The sequence below is a fragment of the Mizuhopecten yessoensis genome, unplaced genomic scaffold (assembly GCF_002113885.1).
Source record: "Mizuhopecten yessoensis strain PY_sf001 unplaced genomic scaffold, ASM211388v2 scaffold917, whole genome shotgun sequence".
Lineage (NCBI taxonomy): Eukaryota > Metazoa > Mollusca > Bivalvia > Pectinida > Pectinidae > Mizuhopecten > Mizuhopecten yessoensis.
This window is the reverse complement of record NW_018403786.1, coordinates 561,323-584,361: the sequence shown is the minus strand read 5'-3', so window position 1 is coordinate 584,361 and position 23,039 is coordinate 561,323. Positions and strand designations below refer to the sequence as shown.

At 34.2% G+C, this 23,039-nt stretch overlaps 1 long non-coding RNA gene across 1 annotated transcript; it reads left to right on the top strand.

Moving 5' to 3' along the window:
- Nucleotides 1–5,584: 5,584 nt before the first annotated feature.
- Nucleotides 5,585–13,779, top strand: LOC110454657. The gene is made up of 3 exons (XR_002463393.1): nucleotides 5,585–5,741; nucleotides 6,088–6,218; nucleotides 11,911–13,779. It is a non-coding gene; the product is annotated as an uncharacterized LOC110454657 (long non-coding RNA).
- The last annotated feature ends 9,260 nt before the right edge of the window (nucleotides 13,780–23,039 follow it).

Here is a 23,039-nt window from a genome sequence, read left to right as displayed (position 1 = left end):
TACTGATCATTTTACTACACACTATAGCCATTGTATTCATCAAGGACTTGTCAATGTTAATTTTAGGTCAAAATAATGAAAAACAAATGTCTAAAACGTTCCTAAATATACATACAATACAGCGAAAGAGGTAGGATTGCCTATGAAACCCTTTATGACGCTACCTGTTTACAACATTTTGCTGCAACAGATTCTTGCACTAGTATTTCATGTAAATCATACCAGAATGAAGTTTTTACAGAACACTGACCTTATCAAGGTATCAGTGATGTCATCCTGTAATACAGTGTTGTTCTCTGGGTATCCTGCTATATATCTATATACAGTTTACTGGGCCATATTTACTTTTATCACATAATGTACTGCGTTATCTAGTGAGTATACCTATCTTACATGAGTTTCCATTTCATATGAGATTTAAGATTTAAATTATGACAGATCATCTGACTTATTGAGAATAGAAAGTAAATTAAAACTATAAATTTGTTAAGTGTGGTACATACAAGAGCAAACACCATATCAATAACCACAATAATTGCAAAAAATATGCCTAAACATTTAATTTGTGTTTGAAATTTTCTTAATGTTATGGTTTCAGTTAGACATACGTTTGACATACTATCGCTGACATCAGTATGCCGTCCGTATATTTACCTCATAGAGACTTTAAATACGTCCTGGCGTAAATATGACGTACATTATATGCCTGCTTGGGCTAGGGAGACAAAATGAAAACATAAACAGGCATCAAATGAAGCGTTTGTATTTTGTGATGATCTCTAGACAAAGATTCTTGAAACAATTCCAGGTGTCCACCAACAGCACTATTAATAGACTCAATATTGCTTTTACTCATTTTTTCTTGATAATGTCTCTTCAAATCAATGTACTGCTAGTGACATTGATATCTCCCGTGACGTCATGAAGTTTACCCTATATATACACAGTTATCCTGCAGCCATCCTGTAGAACATTTGGGATCGGACTTCAATCATCTGAGCTAAAAGGTATGTTGTTAAATACACCTTGACATACATAATTATCTCAAAGAGACTGTTTTAAACAATTATTTAGAGGTAATTACGAAAAATGCCAAATTTCTTAACATATATAGGATGCTGACGAAACGTAAAAAAAAATTGAGGAATATGTTAACAAGAGTGAAATGATGCGCAGAATGAAACTCGTTTGTGTTTAGATGTCAAAGGTACACTGATTTATCTTCTAAATTACAGAAAAATCATTATATAAATCCGGATTGGTTTGAGTAATCAGAATATTGAACGTAGGTAATAGCTAATACTTAAGGACCATCCAATACAGCAAAGTATATAAAACTCTAAAATAATTATGAATGATCCACTTTCAATATCTACATGTAAATAAATAAATATGCATTATACCTATTGCAGTGTTTGAATCTTTGAACCCAAGATAATATAGAGCTTGAAAGGGACTAGGTAAGAGCTTCGTCAGAAATGTTGTGATACCCTAACAGCTGTGACGGATATTCAGGACAGGTCAACAAAAATATTAAAAACCTGGCATTTCTTAAAGATATTTTTCTTACAACGTAAAACATTTTCCATCGAGACCAAACACATAGTTTGAACCGTGTCAAAGATATAAAACAACAAATAAGTTAAATTATATTTTCTTACGTGCCTTTAAGAATCCGATGATTTACATAACACTACGCATGCCAAAGTACATGAAATACAACCAAAAGACAATACCAGCCTGTCCTCTGTCCTACCGTTTTGGGATCGCACAACGTTACACGATGTGCGCGCAATTTGCGCACGGTATGTGCACGATGTGTGCATGATGTGCGAACGATTCAAATCTGGACGATTATTGCTTGCGCACATTTGTTTGGACGATGGACGAACGTTATGCGACGACAATCGTGGTTGGTGTAAATTGAGAAATGGCTTAACGATATATACGGTTTCGTGTTTAAACATATAAACTTGATTTTTTAAGTATATTTCTATATACTAGCTACACATATAAGCTTAACTTTCTGTCTATATTTTCTTAAATGAAGAAATGGTGTTTTGGTGTTTTTTAAACTACCAAAATCGACATACGTAAAATTACAATACAAAAGGACACCACCCCATCTTCATATAGACATAGCCAGTTTGTACATGTACTTAAACCGTAGTTTTTTCTCACCCGAGGCACTTCCGTAACTTGATAAGGTGTGAAAACCAGGTGAAGGGGTACTTTATACCAAAACGAATGCAAATAACAAATACTTAACGCCGAGTTCTTTTTTCATTACAGTCATACGGTACCATATATCGGCTCTCTAAGTCAGGCACAGGGCGCCAGCTGGTAAAGCTCCGGTCACTCATCAAAATGTTATTTACCTGTTCTGTTTCCTGGGAGCCAAACCCATTCTTGACAGTCTTACTGTCACTGTAGTACTGCGAGCCTTCCTGATTTTTTTTATTCCGCAATATTGATCAACATGTATTAAGTCTTGTATAAAACAAGAATTTATCGCTACAGTTTACCTTTCAGCCCTGTATCAAGTGAGAAATTATCACTATATTTTACCTGCCAGTCCTGTATCAATCTAAAACTCGTCCCTATAGTATACACTATACATGTCAGACCTGTATCGAGCTAGAACCCATAATTATACTTAACATGTACCTGTCAGGTATGTATCAAACTAGAACTCATCACTATAATAGTCACTATACCTGTCAGTCCTGTATAAAGCAAGAACTCATCAATATATTATACCTGTTAGTCTTGTATCGACCTAGAACGCGTCATTTTTATTTATCTATCTCTCAGTCCTGTATAACACTAACACTCATCGCTTTAATATACCGTAAGCCATGTATCAAACTAGAACTCAACACTATACTATACCTGTCAGTCATGTATCAAACTAGAACTCATCACTTTACTACACCTGTGAGTCCTGTATCAAACTATAACTCATCACTATACTATACCTGTCAGTCATGTAGCAAAGTAATACTCATCACTATACAATTCCTGTCAGTCATGTATCAAACTAAAACTCATCACGATACTATACCTGTCAGTCCTGTATTACACTAGAACTCATCACTATACTATACCTGTCAGTCCTTTATCACACTATAACTCATCACTATGCTACACCTGTCAGTCATGTATCAAACTAAAACTCATCACTATACTATACCTATCAGTCATGTATCACTAGAACTGATCACTATACTATACCTGTCAGTCCTGTATCAAACTAGACATCATCACTATACTATACCTGTCAGTCCTTTATCACACTATAACTCATCACTATACTACACCTGTCAGTCATGTATCAAACTAAAACTCATAACTGTACTACACCTGTCTGTCCTGTATCAAACTAGACATCATCACTATACTATACCTGTCAATCCTTTATCACACTAGATCTCATCACTATATATACTATACCTGTCAATCCTGTATAACACTAGATCTCATCACTATACTACACCTGTCAGTCATGTATCAAACTAAAACTCATCACTATACTATACCTGTCAGTCATGTATCAAAGTAAAACTCATTACTATACAATTCCTGTCAGTCATGTATCAAACTAAAACTCATCACTATACTATACCTGTCAGTTCTGTATTACACTAGAACTCATCACTATATTATACCTGTCAGTCCTTTATCACACTATAACTCATCACTATACTACACCTGTCAGTCATGTATCAAACTAAAACTCATCACTGTACTACACCTGCCTGTCCTGTATCAAACTAGACATCATCACTATACTATACCTGTCAATCCTTTATCACACTATAACTCATCACTATACTATACCTGTCAATCCTTTATCACACTAGATCTCATCACTATACTATACCTGTTAGTCATGTATCAAACTAACACTCATCACTATACAATTCCTGTCAGTCATGTATCAAACTAAAACTCATCATTAAACTATACCTGTCAGTCCTGTATTGCACTTAACTATGTCTGTCAGTCTTTTATCACACTATAAATCATCACCATACTATACCTGTCAGTACTGTATCAAACTAAAACTAATATCTATACTACACCTTGTCAGTCCTGTATCACACTAGAACTCATCACTATACAATACCTGTGAGTCATGTATCACACTTAAATTCATCACTATACTATACGCGTCAGTCATGTATGAAACTAAAACTCATCACTATACTATATCTGTCAGTCCTGTATCACACTCGATCTCATCACTATACAATACCCGTCAATACTGTATTATGGTTCTGGTGGCTGTTCTAATTAATGAAAGTTTGTATGCATGTGATTAGCTATGTAAAAATCTCATTTTATTATGACCTATATATTTAATACTTTTTGTTAAGTCAAACGTTGAGTTGAAAAAATCCTACACTATATCCTTGAGTCGAAATTAATAAAAGGCAAAAAACTGGTGATTCTTAAAATAACTTTCTTTTGTTTTTTTACAAATGACAGCCCCTTTACGTGTTTCGATGGAGGATCTAACGCAAACACATGATTATGCGAACTTTGACCCCTACTGGTACGTAGAACACCACCGTGCCTCCGATGAAGCCTTCATCGGCATGCAGACCAACTTAGATACTATCCATAAAATATTCACGGAATGTAAGTCATCAGTGAAATTAAGTAGTTCTTTGTAAATGTAATATTATTTTTCTAAAAAATATATGCATGTATTTGAAAAATGGTATTGATATGAATTACAATTACAGCTACAGCTACATGAATTGAACTAAACCCTTTTCTCGACATCACTTTTCTCGACCTCACGTAAAAAAAATAGAGTCAAAGTATAAGTTGATTTTGCTCTCAATGATATCACTCAACTGTGGCAAACTTACCGACCTCCTATAATCTCTCATAAAGGGTCAACTAATCAGAAGCATTTTTGTCTCTGGTGTGATAAAATATATGAGAATTGTTTTCTCATTAAACCGTGGAAACATATTCCTACACCACTACAGGTACTTTTATTTTACTGCATTTAAAACTGCTAATTATTAAAAAAATAAATATATATGAAACCACTTTCCACTGCATGGCAGGATAATACTATGATCGCAGTATTTTGGTTTTGACGTCTATAGATTTAGAGTCAGCTGATATCACATAATTATTTTATGATTTGTTTTCAACTTATGAATGTAATTTAATAAACGCGGAATCTTACATTCGTGGCCATATCATATTGAATTTATTAAAGCTACTGTCACATGACGGCAGTGTCAAAGTTGTCTTCACAACAATTAAAATGTAGGACCTCCATTATCTGTTGAGTAATACAATTTTGATTACAAGCTCATTGTTTATTTCTCGAATCTGATTAACACCTGTGTAGTGATGCCCCTGAAACTGACATCTCACTGAAATGGGATTAAACAAGACATGGTATCATGACTCTACATCAGGTCTATTATATCGACACTGAAAGTCAATCAACACGATCTTGTCAATGTTTTTTTGTGTATAATTTTTGTGATAATTATTTTCTTTCCTCCAGACAATATTGGCGGTAAGCGTCTGCTAGACGTAGGCACTGGTCCGACCATACACACTGTGATCTCGGCTAGCCGTCACGTGGACGAGATTTTCCTTTCTGACTACGCACCACAAAACCTAGAATATTTGCAAAGATGGCTTAAAAAGGATATATCTGAACCAACAAAAATAATGGATTACGTCATCAGCCTCGAAGGTTGCAAGTAAGCATGCTTTCTATTCCTTAATAGTACCTTTAAATTAAATTGGTTTGAACAGGTTTCTATCAGTTTTGTTTTGATAGCCTGTCCCCTTTCTTGAAAAGGCATTTAAAATTGAACAAATAGGCCTGATCATAACGTTAAAGATAGAAACATTTCAATACGTCCATACATTGCTTTCTCATGATGAAATATATTACACCAGCTAAAACATTCACTCTGCAAACATAATCTCATAACAGGAAGTTGTTCAAGTTTACATCATCCAGCCAGATATCTGCATATTGATCTAAGTATTCTTCGCAAATGTTGTTAGACAACATATAATTGCATAGTTTTTTATTTAAAGGATGACGGCTGAACAAAGAGAAAACGAAGTAAGAGAAAAGGTGAGAGGAATTCTTCCGATAGACGTTAGGAAAAGGATATATCTGAACCAACAAAGATGATGGATTACGTCGTCAGCCTCGAAGGTTGCAAGTAAGCATACTTTCTATGACTGAATAGTACAATCAAATTAACTTGGTTTGAACAGGTTTCTATCAGATTTGTTTTGATAGCGTGTCTCCTTTCTTGAAAAGGCATTTAAAAATGAACAAATAGGCCTGATCATAACGTTAAAGATGGAACAATCCATAGATCTCGATCACTTCTATGATAAACCATGGCCACAACCCATAAGATTGTACCCCCCCCCCCCTTCCTAGTGTAATGCAATATTATTTGTATACTAAATGAATGTTTGATTATATTGCAACCCAAAGGCCTATATAGTAGTTTCAACGTATACTACGGTATATATATATAGTACTGACAACCATATATGTCAACCTTACTATAGAATACCAGTGTACATGTGGTGTGTTACTTTATCTGTCAAATTCTCCTTGGTATCTATTTTATTAGATACATTTCCTATCCAGGTTACCGAATCGTAATCAATGCTAATCCTGATTGTCGACAAATAGTAGTAGCAAACTCTTTCATAATCACTGTATAAGAGCTGACATATCCCTTGCATTAGTGTTACTGACATTCTTCTGTTTTGACTAGCATATATATATATGTCCTGCCATCCTTGCAACAATATTAGATCAGTCTTATGTGTAAAGCAACTACTTTTAGTGTCATTCTTACCTTATTAGTCATTAAATATTAGTAAGGTTATCTAACCTCTCTCAATATGTATCATGCATTTTCTCAATTTCCCTCGTGGACAAATCCATTTTTTTTAAAAAAATCCTCAATGTTTACAAACAATTCATGGTCTGCTGCCCAAACTGAAAAGTCATCTATTCATCGACCCACGTGCGTATGTTATGTGTCGCGCGCAACACGCGTGATTACAAGCACGGTGTCCTAAATATAACCACATGTAAGAATAAACCATAGCTAATCTTGTGTTATAGACTATACCAGCCTGGTGTTATATCCTTGTTAAGCTCATTACCAGGAAAATGTACTCGATAACTTATTCACATACTACTTTAGGAGTATAATGTTTAAGCCACGAAGAGATTGTACAAAGTCTTTATCATAGAAATGTTTGTATTAAATATGATTGTATTATAGTATAAAAAGCTTCCGTATAACAGCGAACTTTGTTTACACCATGTGTTGCGTCTGATGGAGGAACCTTACGATTCCTCCACCTATATAGATATCATGTATGTATTTTTGTTACCAACTATGTATCCCTTCTTAGAAACCCTATATCCCCTTCCCAAACCCTTGCTTAACAATCATATGCCAGCCATGGATGTATTCTTGCCGGATCACAGACTCGAGTGCCTTTTGAAACAGCTCCAGATCTTGATCTTTGTCATTTTTGACAATGGGTAAGTTCTCTCTTGTTTCAATATCAAGGGCATTTGAGTCTGTTCATTTATTTTCATCAAGTGTTTCATCCCTATATTTATATCGCCAGGTATGTATGCTGCCAAAACAATGCCACCCTTCTTACCTAAACAACAGCATAATAACTTTAATATTAAGTAGTTATGTAGATTGGAATAACCTATCATTTATATACATTATCATGCTCATGTTATTGACAGTATCGTCTGATATAGAGGAAAACCCTGGTCCCTTAGGAAATCTAGATATTGTCCATCTGAATTCTCGATCTATACGTACTAAAACTGACTTAATTGAAGCTGAACTAAATAACAATGACATAATCTGTATCACTGAATCGCATCTTAAACCTGAAATCCCAAACAGTGATATTATTATTGATTCTCATTCGATAAATCTTCATAGAAAAGACAGACTTAATAGACAGGGAGGTGGTGTACTGGTTTATTATAAAGATTCTGTACTAACCAAAAGGAGACATGATCTTGAAATAGATGATATTGAGCTACTATGGTTGGAAGTAACTATCAATAAACATACATTTTTATTAGGCTGTCTATACAGGCCTCCTGATTCAAATGTTGAATTTTGGACGAAACTTGATGGCATACTTGAAAAAGCATCAGACCTTTCTCTAGATATTTTATTAGTAGGGGACATTAATGTTAATCTTCTTTCTCTTCAACCAACTTCCCACCTATCAAGACTTCTTTCTAAATTTAACTTATACAATCTAATAAATGAACCCACACGTATTACACCAGAAAGCTCTAGTTGCATTGACTTTGTATTTACAAACAATAGAAATATTATAAGAGGTACACATGTAGGCGATCCATTTTGTAGTGATCATTCCCCAGTACATATTAGTATATCATATTGTGTATTTAAGCAAAACTCTTATATAAAGAAAATCTGGCAATATGACGCTGCTGATTTTAATCAAATGAATGAATGTCTACTAAATATGGATTGGCAACAACTAGCTAACCAATCCGATTCGAATGAATTTAGTATCATCATAAATAATGCAATCACCGAGCAGATGGAAAGATATACACCATGTAAAACTATTACAGTAAGACCAAATGATAAATCTTGGATGAACCATAATATCAGAACTAAAATGAGGCAAAGAAATAGAATTCATAAAAAGGCAAAAGTAACCAATAATCCCGATCACTGGACGCGCTTTAGAATAATTAGGAATGAAGTAATCAGCCTTATTCGAGAAGCAAAATCTAATTTCATTGTTAAACTTCAAAATTCTCTTGATGATAAAAATATACCCCCTGATAAATGGTGGAAAATAGCTAAAACCATTTTAAAATTTAACAATAAGTCATCCACTATTCCCCCCCTGGAATCAAATGGTGAATTTTTTTATCACCCGAGTGAAAAAGCTGCCTGTCTAAATAAATACTTCACTTCTATCTCATCTTCATCTAACAACCTTGAACTTCCTGATGATGTAATTGTGGAACTTCCTTACTCCATATCAAATATTCAAATAACTAGTCAGGATGTCAAAGATCAGTTAGAAAACATGAATGAAAAAAAACCATCTGGACCTGATGGCTTAGTTCCTAAAGTTGTTAAAAAGTTAACACCATCTCTTATTCTGCCACTTAAACTATTATTTAACAAAACTTTAGACTCTAGTCTTCTGCCAAATTCCTGGAAAATGACCAATGTTAATGCTATTTTCAAAGGCAGTGGCTCTAGGAGTAATACTGCTAACTATAGACCAATTTCTATTACCTCTTGTATTTGTAAACTTATTGAAAAGATTTTATTTAAATACCTATACAACTATCTTATATCAAATAACATTTTATCGAACAATCAGTCCGGCTTTAGACCCGGTGACTCCACTGTAAACCAACTATTATCTATTTATCATGAAATATCAAAAAATTTAGACACAGGTAAAGAAGTTAGGTTTGTATTTTGTGATATAAGCAAGGCCTTTGATAGGGTTTGGCATACAGGTCTTGTTAAAAAATTAAGTAATTATGGAATCAAAGGTAAATTATTATCTTGGATCCATAATTACCTTTCTGACAGGAATCAACGAGTAAGTACTGAAGGTTTCTATTCCCCATACTTAACTGTTAATGCAGGAGTCCCCCAGGGATCAGTTCTGGGTCCATTATTATTTTTATTATATATAAATGACATTACTGATCTTGTTTCAAGTAAAGTAAAACTCTTTGCTGATGATACCTCTCTATATGTCATTGTTGATAACAATCCTGATCAGTCTGCACAACTTCTTACAGATGATTTAAAACATATTAGTGAATGGGCTAAACTATGGGATGTAAATTTCAATCCAACAAAAACAAAATCTGTATTATTCTCCAGGAAAAAAGAAGTTGCTTTACCACCAATTTTATTTCAAAATGATGTAATTTCTAATGAATCCACTCATAAACACTTAGGTGTAACTCTTAATGAAAATGGTACCTGGGAATCCCATATACAAACTATTTATGAAAAAGCATATACTAGAATAAATATACTACGCTGTTTGAAATATAAACTTAGCAGAGAAACTCTTATAAAAATATATTTTGCATTCATAAGACCTTTACTTGAATATGCTGATGTAATTTGGAATAATTGTACAACCCAACTAAAAAAATTACTAGAATCTATCCACCTGGAAGCAGCAAGAATTATAACAGGGCTGAGAAGAGGAACATCACATCACTTACTTTATAGGGAATTAGGGTGGGAACCATTAGAAATTCGTCGGAAAAATCATCAATTGATATTAATGTACAAAATACTACATGGCCATGCACCTTTATACTTGCAAGAATCAATCATCCCTTTTATTAACAATAATGAAGCAAATATACATTCATTGCGTAGAAATAGAATATTTAGCCCTCCACTCTGTAGATCAAACAACTACTATCATAGTTTTTTTCCTTCAATGCTCCGCGAGTTTAATAAACTCTCACCTACTACAGTACAAGCAACCTCCCTTAACATTTTTAAGAAACTTATAAACATGTCAAATATCAGTGAAGAGGAAGATGTGAGCGTTTCAAATGTATTCAAAAATAAAGGATCAAGGAAGGGTAATATCATACTTTGTCAACTTAGAAATGGATGTAGCAACTTAAATTTTGACCTATATATTGATCATTTAAAAGATAATCCTGTGTGTTCTTGTGATTTAAACCATGAAACTGTCTCACATTTTTTTCTTCACTGTCCTCTGTTTTCAGTCCAAAGAGCATTACTAAAAAATGAACTTGAACTTATTGGAAACCATAACCATTTTCATCTCACCAACTTACTATATGGCTGTCAAACATGTAACGAAGGTGTAAATATGGAAATTCTTAGCTCTATCCTAAAATATATAGTTAAAACTAAAAGATTTGTTGAATATCGAGTATAATACCAGGCAACTTGACACATCTTGAGTTAATATATATACACATGTATATATATTTGTAGATAATAACACTTATTTATAAAAACAACATCCATTCGTACAGGAGTGCATCTCTGGCTGGTTATCGTGATATTGTTATGCTTTCCTTTTATATTCTCCCATACTACTTATATCTTTAATTTTTAGTGTACATACTTTAGATCTGCAATTTTTCCATATATGTACTCAAATGCATTACTGTGAATTATACCGCAATAATATTTACTATGGATCCTGTACAGTGTTCAGTTGAAGACCTAAACGTAACACAAGGACTGTGCGGTCTTCAATCTGATATTAAAGCTTGTATACTACATGTATATGCGGTCTATAACCAATATATATATATATATATTACCTACATTGTATATTGCAGACCAAATCTAATTAATACACTATTCTATGGGAGTTATCCCCCTTCCCCCACCCACACCATATTTTATATAATAACCTCTTAATTATGTAAATATCTAATTAGATTTACAAATGTTAATTTTTGACAGTAAGCAAAATCTTATTATTATAAATTCAATCCATTATGTCCATATACCTACCATCAATGGAGAGGACTTATATAGGCTATAAGCCTGTTGTCCAATCCTTTTGACAGTGTAACATTCTTCTATGTCAATAAAATATGTTGAAATAAAGATGGAACGTACAAATTCGCACGCGTCAATACATTGCTTTCTCATGATGAAATATATATAGCACCAACTAAAACGTTCACTCTGTAAACATAATCTCATAACAGGAAAATGTTCAAGTTTACATAATCAAGCCAGATATCTGGACATTGATCTTAGTATTCCTGACAAATGTTATTTGACAACATATAATTGCATGTTTTTTTACATAAAGGATGACTGCTGAACAAAGGGAAAACGAAATAAGAGAAAAGGTGAGAGGAATTCTTCCGATAGTCGTTACGTCATAAAAACCCCTCGGAAGTGCCTATGACGGGGGTAAATTTGATGTCATAATTTCGAGTTATTGTATTGAGGCAGCGGTGCTTGACGTTACTGGGTACAGGAGGTGTATCGAGCATGTATCTTCTCTTCTGAATAAAGGCGGGGTTTTCATCAATATTGGCGACTTGGAGGGAAAATATTATCAAGTAGGATCGTATAAGTTCCCAGGAGTGTCACTGAATACACAGGAAGTAAAATCAACACTTGCTCAAATCGGATATGACATCAAATTTTACTCGGAATTCCCTCTAACTGTTGAAGAGGCACGATACGCTGACTCAAATGGGTACTTCGTCGTTGTCGCGACAAAATAATTCTTTTCAGAACATTTTGTTTTTATATGTTCTAAATCATTTATTATACTTTTCTTAAACAGATATTTATATTTTGTTGTCACTAAAACTATCAAAAACTTATAGTTATATCTTTTTGTCAGTGTGCGTGTGCATACATCGTGCGCATACCGTATACTTTTTTATCATCACAATAATTCAGATGATGTTCAATTTTGCAATGCGTGTTAAACACTATGACAATGACATCTAAATTGTCAGGTGACCGGAGTTTTACCGGGCCTGAGCTGATATGTTTTGGTCTATACCTATAGCTCCCCTTTACCTAGGTTTCACACCTCGGCGAGTAACGTAAGTGGCCCGAGTATTGTCTGCAAAGAAGCACTTAGAAAGCATGTCTGTCCAATGCTAACCTTCGATCAACCGTTATATTGGAAAGCAAAGATCATAATAGAGAACGCACCCACTGGCAGTCGGCTCAAGTCAATTATATTGCGACTAGGTGGTTTTCATGCTGAGATGAGCTTCATTGGAAGCATAGGTCGCCTGATGGTCGGATCAGGATTTTTAGAACTCCTAGAAACAGTATATGCCCCGACAGCAGTATCAAACATGCTTATCGGAAAAGCATTCAGAAGATGCAACCACGGAAAAAGAGTATCAGAGGCAATGAATCTTTTCGATTCTCTTTTGAAAAATATAGTGTCCATCTAGGAGGTTTTTGCCAGTCCCGTCATCGATGTCATCAGTTCAAAAATAGACGAGTTCAGGACATCACATAAAGGTTTCAGAACGTCAAAACTATGGTTCCAGTTCATGGACATGGTGGAAATCCTTAGAAATTTCATCAGAGCTGAACGAACAGGGGACTGGGAGCTGCACTTACAATCATTGAAAGAGATGTTGCCTTATCTCGCGGCTGCTGGCCACAACCTGTTCGCTAAATCAGGCAGAATATATCTACAAGATATGAATGCTCTCCTAGGAACACACCCGGAAGTATACTCTTTCATACAACTTGGATACCATGTCATCAGAAGATCTGATAAGTTTTGGTGTGGTCTTTCGTCAGATTTAGCGATAGAACAGATCCTTATGAGAAGCATCAAACCGTCTGGTGGTTTAACAAGAGGCAGAGGCATGACAGATAGTCAGAGGTCGGAATGGATATTGGAGATGCCAGATTGTGCGACCTTAACCTAGCTGTCCAGGAGTTAACATCGCAAAATTTCCAAACCAGTGATCAGCACAAGCGCGACTGCACAGACATATAACGTCACTAGCTTTCACATCTGCCCATGGCCCATTCATCGAGGAATTAAACCTTAGAAATATTGGAACTGGTGTAACAACGGACTCCAAGGCAAATGTAGAACATCGCCAAGGAAGTTGAAATTGGAATTCTAGACTCAGTGAACAGTGTTGGTGTGGCTGATTTCATTTTTAAAATAAAGAAGTTTAACATATTGCTTTAATAATGTTGTCAAAGTTATTCATTGAGAATTTTCGTGACAATTGCGACCATTTACATACATTCAGGTGTATTTTTCTAAACCCAAGCGTGGCATTACAGGTAAACCATATACAAATGCTGTACACATACAGACCATAAAGTATAATTTGGACAATTTACAATGTATAAACTTTTCATAATTAAGGATTCGAATAAATTAGACGATCGATGTATAAACCGAAAACTCGATAGAACTAGGGCAAAATATGAACAAAGGAAAGATTTAAATGGAGATCTTTGAAAACGTACAAGGGAGATAAGACCGGGTGTTCCAGAAGGGTGAGTGTCTTCTGATTCATTGATACTGTAAATATCGAATCCAAGTAATGTTCCATTCTCGCATCTTAACTCGGGTAGTGACAACAAAACCACAATTCACTCTAATGAGCAAAATAAAAATCATTAACCTTCATATTGCACAAAGTAACCACGAGATGTAAAAACCAGAAGCGGGGATATTGCTTTCAAGAAATGGATAATCCACGATAGGAAATTTGGAACCGCCCCACTTACCGTACTGCTTAGTAGTAAGACGTCCATGTTGGTCATGATGTAAGTTAAGATTAAGGAAAGCGTCTGAAGTTGAATAGTCTATAGTGTCCTTAATTTTAAACTTTAGAGGGTGTATACGATAGGTCTGGTCAATAATTTATTGTAAAGCATAGACAGAACATCTTCGATTAATCTGAATAAGAAATTGAAAGACTTGGTTAGATTTTCGTTACCAATCCCGATAAGCTAATCAATACGAACCACGAAGCTATTTACGTAGAAAACACTTCTGATCTCCGTTGATCAATTAGTTATCTAGTCCAACCTAAATCGATCCACAAAGAAGCATATTTACAATAACATTATAATGATATACAATATTTGTAAAGCGCCTGATATATTTCATGTTTTATAATGAACACAGTATGCAAAACAATTAGCAAGACACTACAAACATCGTGTATGTACAATACTTAACACAAATATTAATAAGATCAAAAACGGAAATCTGCATGATGTGAAAATCTAAAACTTCAGGATCCCCTTGTTACTGCAAAAAGCTCTAACTACGCATTGAAAACTGTTTTTCCAGCATTACTATAGCTTTGATCAATTATTTTCTGAATGAAAATTACGCTCGATAAAAATGATAGAAAAATATTGAAAGAAAATAATGAATGGTGAAATAAACAAAATAAACAACAGTGTTTTGGTGGGAAAAATAACAGCGGGTTAGAAAGGGATTCGAACCCAGACCCTCAAATTGTTTTACCGTCACTCTAACCGATTGTGCTACCTGGTCAACGCATTTGTACATGTATATAAAACGAAATGAAAGAGGGGAGGGGGTGGGGTTGCTGCATATATTTGAAAAACTAGAGTGCAGTGGAACAGGGATCCTAAATTTCTAAATTTCTAAACCCCTCTTGAAAAAAGACCCAGTAATTATGACGTCACAATCAGTTTATTTAGATCTAACATAACACTACTACATTGGGTACAGGAATAATGTTTGATAACTTTTATTATTTATAATAAAAACATACACGTACATACAAAACAATGTATGATTTAACTTACATAAAACTGTATGATCTTATATAAATTTGTTATCTTACTTACATATATATGTATTATCTTACACAAAACTGTATGATTTTACTTACGTACAACGTATGATCTACTGACATAAAACTCTATGATCTTTCCGATATAAAACGGCATAATTTTACTGACTTGAAACTGAATACATTACTTATATGAAACTGTACAATCTCCCTTACATAAATTATATAACCATACTGACATAAAAATGTGTGATCTTACTGACAGGAAACAGTATGATCTTACATGAAACTTTATGATCAAACTTCCAGTATAGAAAATTATTTTTGACATAAAACAGCATGAACTTGGTCACTTTGAATTGAGTTATCCTAGGTGTATAAACCTATATGATCTTACTTACGTAAAACTATATGATCATTCATACATAAAACCGTATGATCCTATATTATGATATATGTTCTCACTTACAAAACACTGTATGATTTTATAAAATAACTGTTTGATATTACTTACGTAAAAATTATATATTTTTTTATACATAATGATGTATGAGTTTATATGAATGTGTATGATCTTACATAAATATGTATGATATGGGGGGTAATGTCTTCATTCTCAGGTTGATGTTGACCTTATATAGTAGCTACACTGTATCAGATAAGTTCGAAACCAAAACTATCAAAGCACAAAAAATGTCCGCCAACGACAAGGAACAAAACAAAAACTACAGATGTCCGCAAACAAGAACCAGAACTGTGAGAAATTTCTAAGCGATGGTGCCCGACACACATCAAGTAGAATTTCTTTAACAATGATTGACGCACTAGACGCACTTTCTACTAATAAGCTGTTATGTTATGAGTCGCTTTGCTTTCAAACATGTCAATGGTAGTTTATAAAAAATAAATATATTATTACTTTCAACATACAAGAACTCGTTGGCACTTAACAATTTTATTGATGCAGTTTTAAGCTGAGATACTCATAGGTTTTGTTCGGTACACAGTGGAGGCGATGAGTAAACACGTACGCGTTGATGTTACTTCTAATTGCTTTCTCTTATATATATTACAACTTCCCTTGTCATCTCATTAGTAAATGAACGATGTTAGCAATATCATATCCATGATATTTGGACAAAATAACAAATATTATTAATTATTATATCAAAAATCAAAAATTATCATGACAAATAAATATTGTGTTCTTATTATTACTTAGAATGATACTTGTATCCGTTTTGAGAGCTCCATCAACACTGAAAAGCGATTTCCAAAGCGGTTGCTCAAGGAATCATTTCTTCCTGAATTGATTCTAATAGTACTAAAATGCTATCGAGAGTTATTTGGATTGTTTCTGTGTTCACGGATATCTTTAGACAATGTCATTATACACTGGAAACCATTTGCTGTTATAAAACTGGCGTGTGTTGTAATCAGAAGAGAAACTGAACGAACATTATTGTCTGCGCAGCAACCTTTTTTCGCTTTCGTTTAGTAGTACTCCAGTGAGGATGAGGAGATACAAGATCAGTTCTTTTCAACGGGAACGGAATGCATGAACTCACAGCATACAACGGCCATGTACTGACTTGTGATCACTACTGCCATGTTTGGATTTCCTGGAAGGATGATGACGTAATGGTTGGTCACGTTGACATGCTGTTCACTGATGTCATATTGTGTCATGATATGTCATGTCCAATATCCCCCTTTACACCAAGAGTGCTGCATCTCAATGACTGTCAGTAAGCATGGAGGGGATGTTTACTATAAAATACCTGACCCAGGTAACGCATGAAATACACAACAAACAACAAGAAATATTACCAATAAAGTTCAACACTTAAAAAATCATTGTGACGTCCAATAGCAAAACCATCAATTACATTCCATGATTTCAGAATTGATCCGTGCTAATTAACTCTTGTTCTTGCACCTCATTTGAAATTACCCATTGTCTTACTGATACTGTAAACAAACATATTTTAGCAATTGTATTAATTTTCGCCCTTTACTTTTTTTGCTCTTTATCATGACCAGAAATGATTCACTAAAGCTATGCCGGGAAAACACTTTCCAATGCGTGGTTACAGTTATTGGCAGTGATATTGAAATCCTTAAATTGTATTTACTGTTACCTGTTAACGTATGTGAATTAAGTAATATATCCGATAGTCATGTCACCTATGAATAAGCTTAAGTATTTCCACTTATTCGCTCCATATTTTATCTACTCAAGCAGATACTGTTTAAACTGTTCCGAATCATAGAGGGCCAATTCTACGTTTCCCAGACATTCTTTTACCTGAAAACGAAAAAAGGTTGCTGAGCAGACATTATGTTGCCAGGATTCAAAGACATCGATATGACAGCAAGCATCACGTGGACTGTTTGAGCAATTCACCCTGGGAAATGTGCCCTGACAGGTAAACAGCGTCCTCCGTGTGTGGCCTTTTTGAGATTAGGTAGACCTGCCAAGGGCACAGTCTATACTTTGCTAATTTGACGGGCATGGACATGGTAACCACGGAAGTCATTATTTCTCGAAATTGTATACAAACCTTTTCACCGACCGTTTTCTTTCGAATCACAGAAACAAAGCTGAAATTAATCAGAATCTTTAATATATAAATGTGCAACGGGTTTCTTGGAATATTTGTGACGAATTAGGTTGACTTTTTCATCTCCGACTTTAAAAGGCACACGAGAACGCATGTCACAGATCACAGATGTTACAATTTTAGTGAGAGGGGGGGGGGGGGGGGGGGGGGGTGCTCGTAATTTTGGTTTAAGTGTTCGCCGTTCTCGTAAATAACCTTCAGTTTTGATACCGTCTTTCTTTGTTTACGCTGTTATATTAATTTTTACTTTTCGCAATTATGGGAAAGTTAGTGGTGTAGAGGATATCATTCAAATGCATGTACACAACATTAATGCAAGCCTCAGTTTGGCTTTTAAACTTAGTTATGTCATGTTATGAGGGAAATATTCAATCTGTTTCTTCAATTTAGGGGATTCGGTAAAATCCTCAGTAAATCCTTATCAATTAAGATGTCTCCAGCGAGGACCAGACATTTACAAATGCTATTTCCAGTATGAGTCCGAAGAGGCGATCCGTGTCAGTTAATCGGCCAAGGAAAAAAAAACTGCAGAATATGTTAGGCATTATATATGATGTTACAAATTGAGACTATTTAAAATTATTGGCTAAAACGATTGGTCGAGCTGCATATGTGTCGGGTTTCGGCCCTATCATTCAACGGCATCATGAATATTTCTACCTACATTACGGAGGGACGAGCTATTAATGGTATGTTAGAATTGGTATCAAGAAACATCTTGAGACGTTTCGTCATGCCAAGTATCATTAACCAGACCGATCGTATACCCCCTAGAGTTTAAAATCAATGATACCATAGATTCGTCAACTTCAGCCGCCTCCCTTAATCTTTACTAACAATAAGACCTACATGGACGGCTTATAATTAAGAAGTACTGTAAGCGGGACGGTTTCAACTTTCCGATCATGAACTTTCCATTTCTTGATAACAATATCCCTACTTCCCCTTCCTATGGTGTTTACATGTCACAGTTTCTTTGTGTGATATGAAGGTTGGTGATATGTATTATGCTTATTAGAGTGCCCCGTGGTTTTGTTGTCACTACCCGAGTTATCGATGCGAGAAAGGGACATTACTTGGATTCGACATTTACATTATCAATGAATTAGAAGAAGCTCACCTACCGGAACACCTGTTCTTATCTTCCTTATTCTTTTTCATTGGTGTCCATATGCATATTTTCTTTGTTCATATTTTGCCCTACTTTTATCGATTTTGAGATCGATTTCGAGTTTTATTGACACTTTGATATTATACCGTTATTCGTTTATTCATAGTGCACTAGAGTTTTCGGTTCATACATCGATAGTCTAATTTATTCGAATCCTTAATTGTGAAAAGTCAATAAATATTCTGATATGTTCAATATATACTTTATGGTCTGTATGTGTACATCATTCGTGTATAGTCTACCTGTAATACCACGCTTGGTTTGGAAACAAACACCTGAATGTATGTAAATGGTCCGCAATTTTCACGAAAATTCTCAATGAATAACTTTGACAACATGATTTAAGCGATGTATAAAACAACATATAAATATTTTTAGAATTTTATTACAATAACTAAACGAAATTCATTTCAGTTTAGCTCAATGAAGTTAAGTTATATATCAATAATAAGCTATTAATATACACTTTCTGTTGGTCATTGTATCTTTTTGTTATACATTACATATCGACTAGCGACGATCTGATATAAGGAGTGACGCAACAATGCTAGGGGCCACTGTCCAGTTTTCAGTTTTTTTGTTTTAGTGTAGAGCGTATTTATATCTGATGAAACCCTCTATATAAACTCAATGTAAACTTGCAACATGTACTCATGGACCTTACTAACTAGCCAACGAAGTTATTTGTATCAAAGCACTGTAAACCTGCAACGTAAACATCAAAGTTTATATTACCACGGACTGTTCTAATAGCCAAAATATCTATCAAAGCTTGTACAATTTTTATTTATTAATTAATTTATTTATTCATATTTTGGACAGTTCATACTATGTAATGATAGAGCTTGTTTCATTGTCCGAAAATCATTGCTTTACATGATGATATTTATAAGGTATCTAAACTGGTCAAATATCTTTTACAATATCAATGGTCTATGCCCTCTCTGGGCCTAAAACACTTTTAGGGGATAACGTTTTGATGAAAAGGAAATCAATACATTACATCTATTTCAATATATAAGTGTGGTTGTATTGTTACCGGTTGGCACAAACGTTATAGTGAATTTTTAACATTTCAACATACATTAGAAATATGGAGCAAATGATATGATCTCAATCTGAAAAAAATAACAATAGACATTTATTATCACTACTAAAATGTAGTTCATTTAACGCGATGAGCGGGAAAGAGAATACAAAAAGACGGTCGAGAAAAAGCGTAAGACTGTGATATATATTATTAACGTGAAAGAGACTGACTGAGGTATACGAGTTGGGAATGGATAATGAATTTAACGAAAAAAATATATCTTAAGATTGGAAAAAAACCATGGAATTAAATATGAACAAATACAATTAGTGATTTAGAACAGATCAAGACAAATTGTTTTGAAAAGAATCATTTCGTCGCGACGATATAGTAGTAACCGTTTGAATCAGTGTATCGCGCATCCTCAACAGTTCCAGGGATGTCCAAGTAGAATTTGATGTAATATCCGGCTTGAGCCATTGCTGATATTACTTCCTGTTTATCTATTGACATTCCGATGAACTTATACTTTCCCACTTAATAAATTTCTCCCACAAGGTCGCCAATTAATTATGATGTGAACCCCACCTTTACTCTGGAAGAGAAATCACATGCTCGATTCAACTTCTGTACCCAGTAACGTCAAGCACGTCAAGCACCGCTGCCTCTAAACAACTGCTCGAGATTATGACNGGGGGGGTGTTCTGACGTTACGTCTATCGGAAGAATTCCTCTCACCTTTTCTCTTACTTTGTTTTCTCTTTGTTCAGCAGTCATCCTTTATATAAAAAAACATTCAATAATATGTTGTCAAACAACATTTGTCATGGATACCTTTCTCTTACTTTTCAGGACAATGAACCTTAAAACCACGTAGTATAAATAATTTTTAAGCGATGTCGATAGGATTGTTTAAAAATTATTTATACTACGTGGTTTTAAGGTTCATTGTATTCCTCCACGCAAAACGTATATTTGTTTACGTTTGTCGCAGGCGATCGTTGACCAGTGAGCTTAGAAGTTGAAAACATGGTGTTTAGTTGAATGACATCATTGAAAGCAAAATCAACGTCAAGTTTGTCTCCATTGTTTACGCGAGGATGAGAAAATGGTTTAGTTCATATCATGTAGCTGCAATTTAAATCAGTATTATTTTTCAATAAAAAAATATGGCATTAACAGAGAACTACTTATTTCAGTTATGACTTACATTCCGTGAATATTTTATGGAAAGCATCTTGGTTCGTCTGCATGCTTGATGAGGCTTCATCCGCGGCAAGGTAGTGATCTACATATCAGTAGGGGTTAAAGTTCGCATAATCACGTGTTTCCGTTAGGACCTCCATAGAAACACCTAAAAGGGATGTCATTTGTAAAAGAAGTCATATTAAGAATCACCAGTTTCTTGTCTTTTATTAGTTTCGATCCAAGGATATAGTGTAGGTATTATTCAACGTTTGACTTTACAAAAAAAAAATTATAAAACATATATATCATATTTAAGTGAGGTTTTTACATAGCTAATAACATACAAACAAACTTTTTTTAATCAGAACAGTCATTAGAATCATAATCTATTCAATAAATCAGATATTATGTTAACCAAACAAAAAACAGATAATATTATCTCAACAAATGTGATTAAATGCCCACAAGTGATATGATGGCCGAAATAATTTCACGAGTGTGGCTAATATGTTGATATCTTTCACGAGTGCGCAGCACGAAATTCTGGTTTTCTTATACTGTGTCTTCTGCCAATCGCTTATTCAAGCATATTTCAAACATATGAACGTACAATGCGTGCTTGTAGCAAATTAAAAAGTGGTACGATGAGTTTAAAAAAGATTGGTGCACATCCTATCGCGTTAAATCCAGTTACTGCCGGATCACTTATCAAACAAGTTGTATAATGCATCTGCACTATATGGTTGTGAACAATGGATTTTATCAAAGAAATAATTGCTTATGTTGGAGAGAGCACAAAGATTTATTTTAAAAGAAATTCATGGTTTTATCAACAAATCACGTACTGATATGTGCTTTGGATTGATTGGATGGCCATTCATAGAAGAAAACTGCTGTTTTTGGAAGGTTATAGTATTTAGATTTTTTTGACTTCACGTATATTTTCAAGAAGACTAATGCATCAATGCTGAACAGATCTGGTGATCATTTTGGATTTTTAGATGATATTTGAGAATTTTTAAAAAGTACAATCTTTATCATATGTTGAACAAGTATATTCAAACGGGTGAAGTCCCATTCACAAGGCAATCGAAAATTATTGCGAATAAATTTATGTTGTTGAAAGAGGAACACGAATGGAAAGAACGCATGTTAAATGATAGCGATTTTAACAGATTTGTTATAGTTCATAACAGATTACAACCACATATACTATGGAAACTGGCAATGAAATTCCCCGAGTTTAGGGATTCGATATTTATGTTACGAAATTAATAGTTAATATTCGTACTGGAAAAGCCAAAGAGCTATGTCATAGATGTGGTATTATTAACGAAGATATATTAATTCATACTATATTTAAGTGTAGTTATACTGACCACCAACGGGACAAGTTGTGTTGCTCTATCGCAAACATAATTAGTGATACAGGTATATACACTCTCTCACAGAACATGAATTAATACATATTTTAGATGGGGGACAAATGACTTACGAGGTAAATTTATTATACGTAAATAAATTTAGATTGAAATCAGCAGCAGCTGTCGAAAAGATGTACAAATTGTACTATCAGTAGTGTGTAGATATAATATCACACCCTGATAAAGATACATAAAATTATGTTCAATTTAATATATA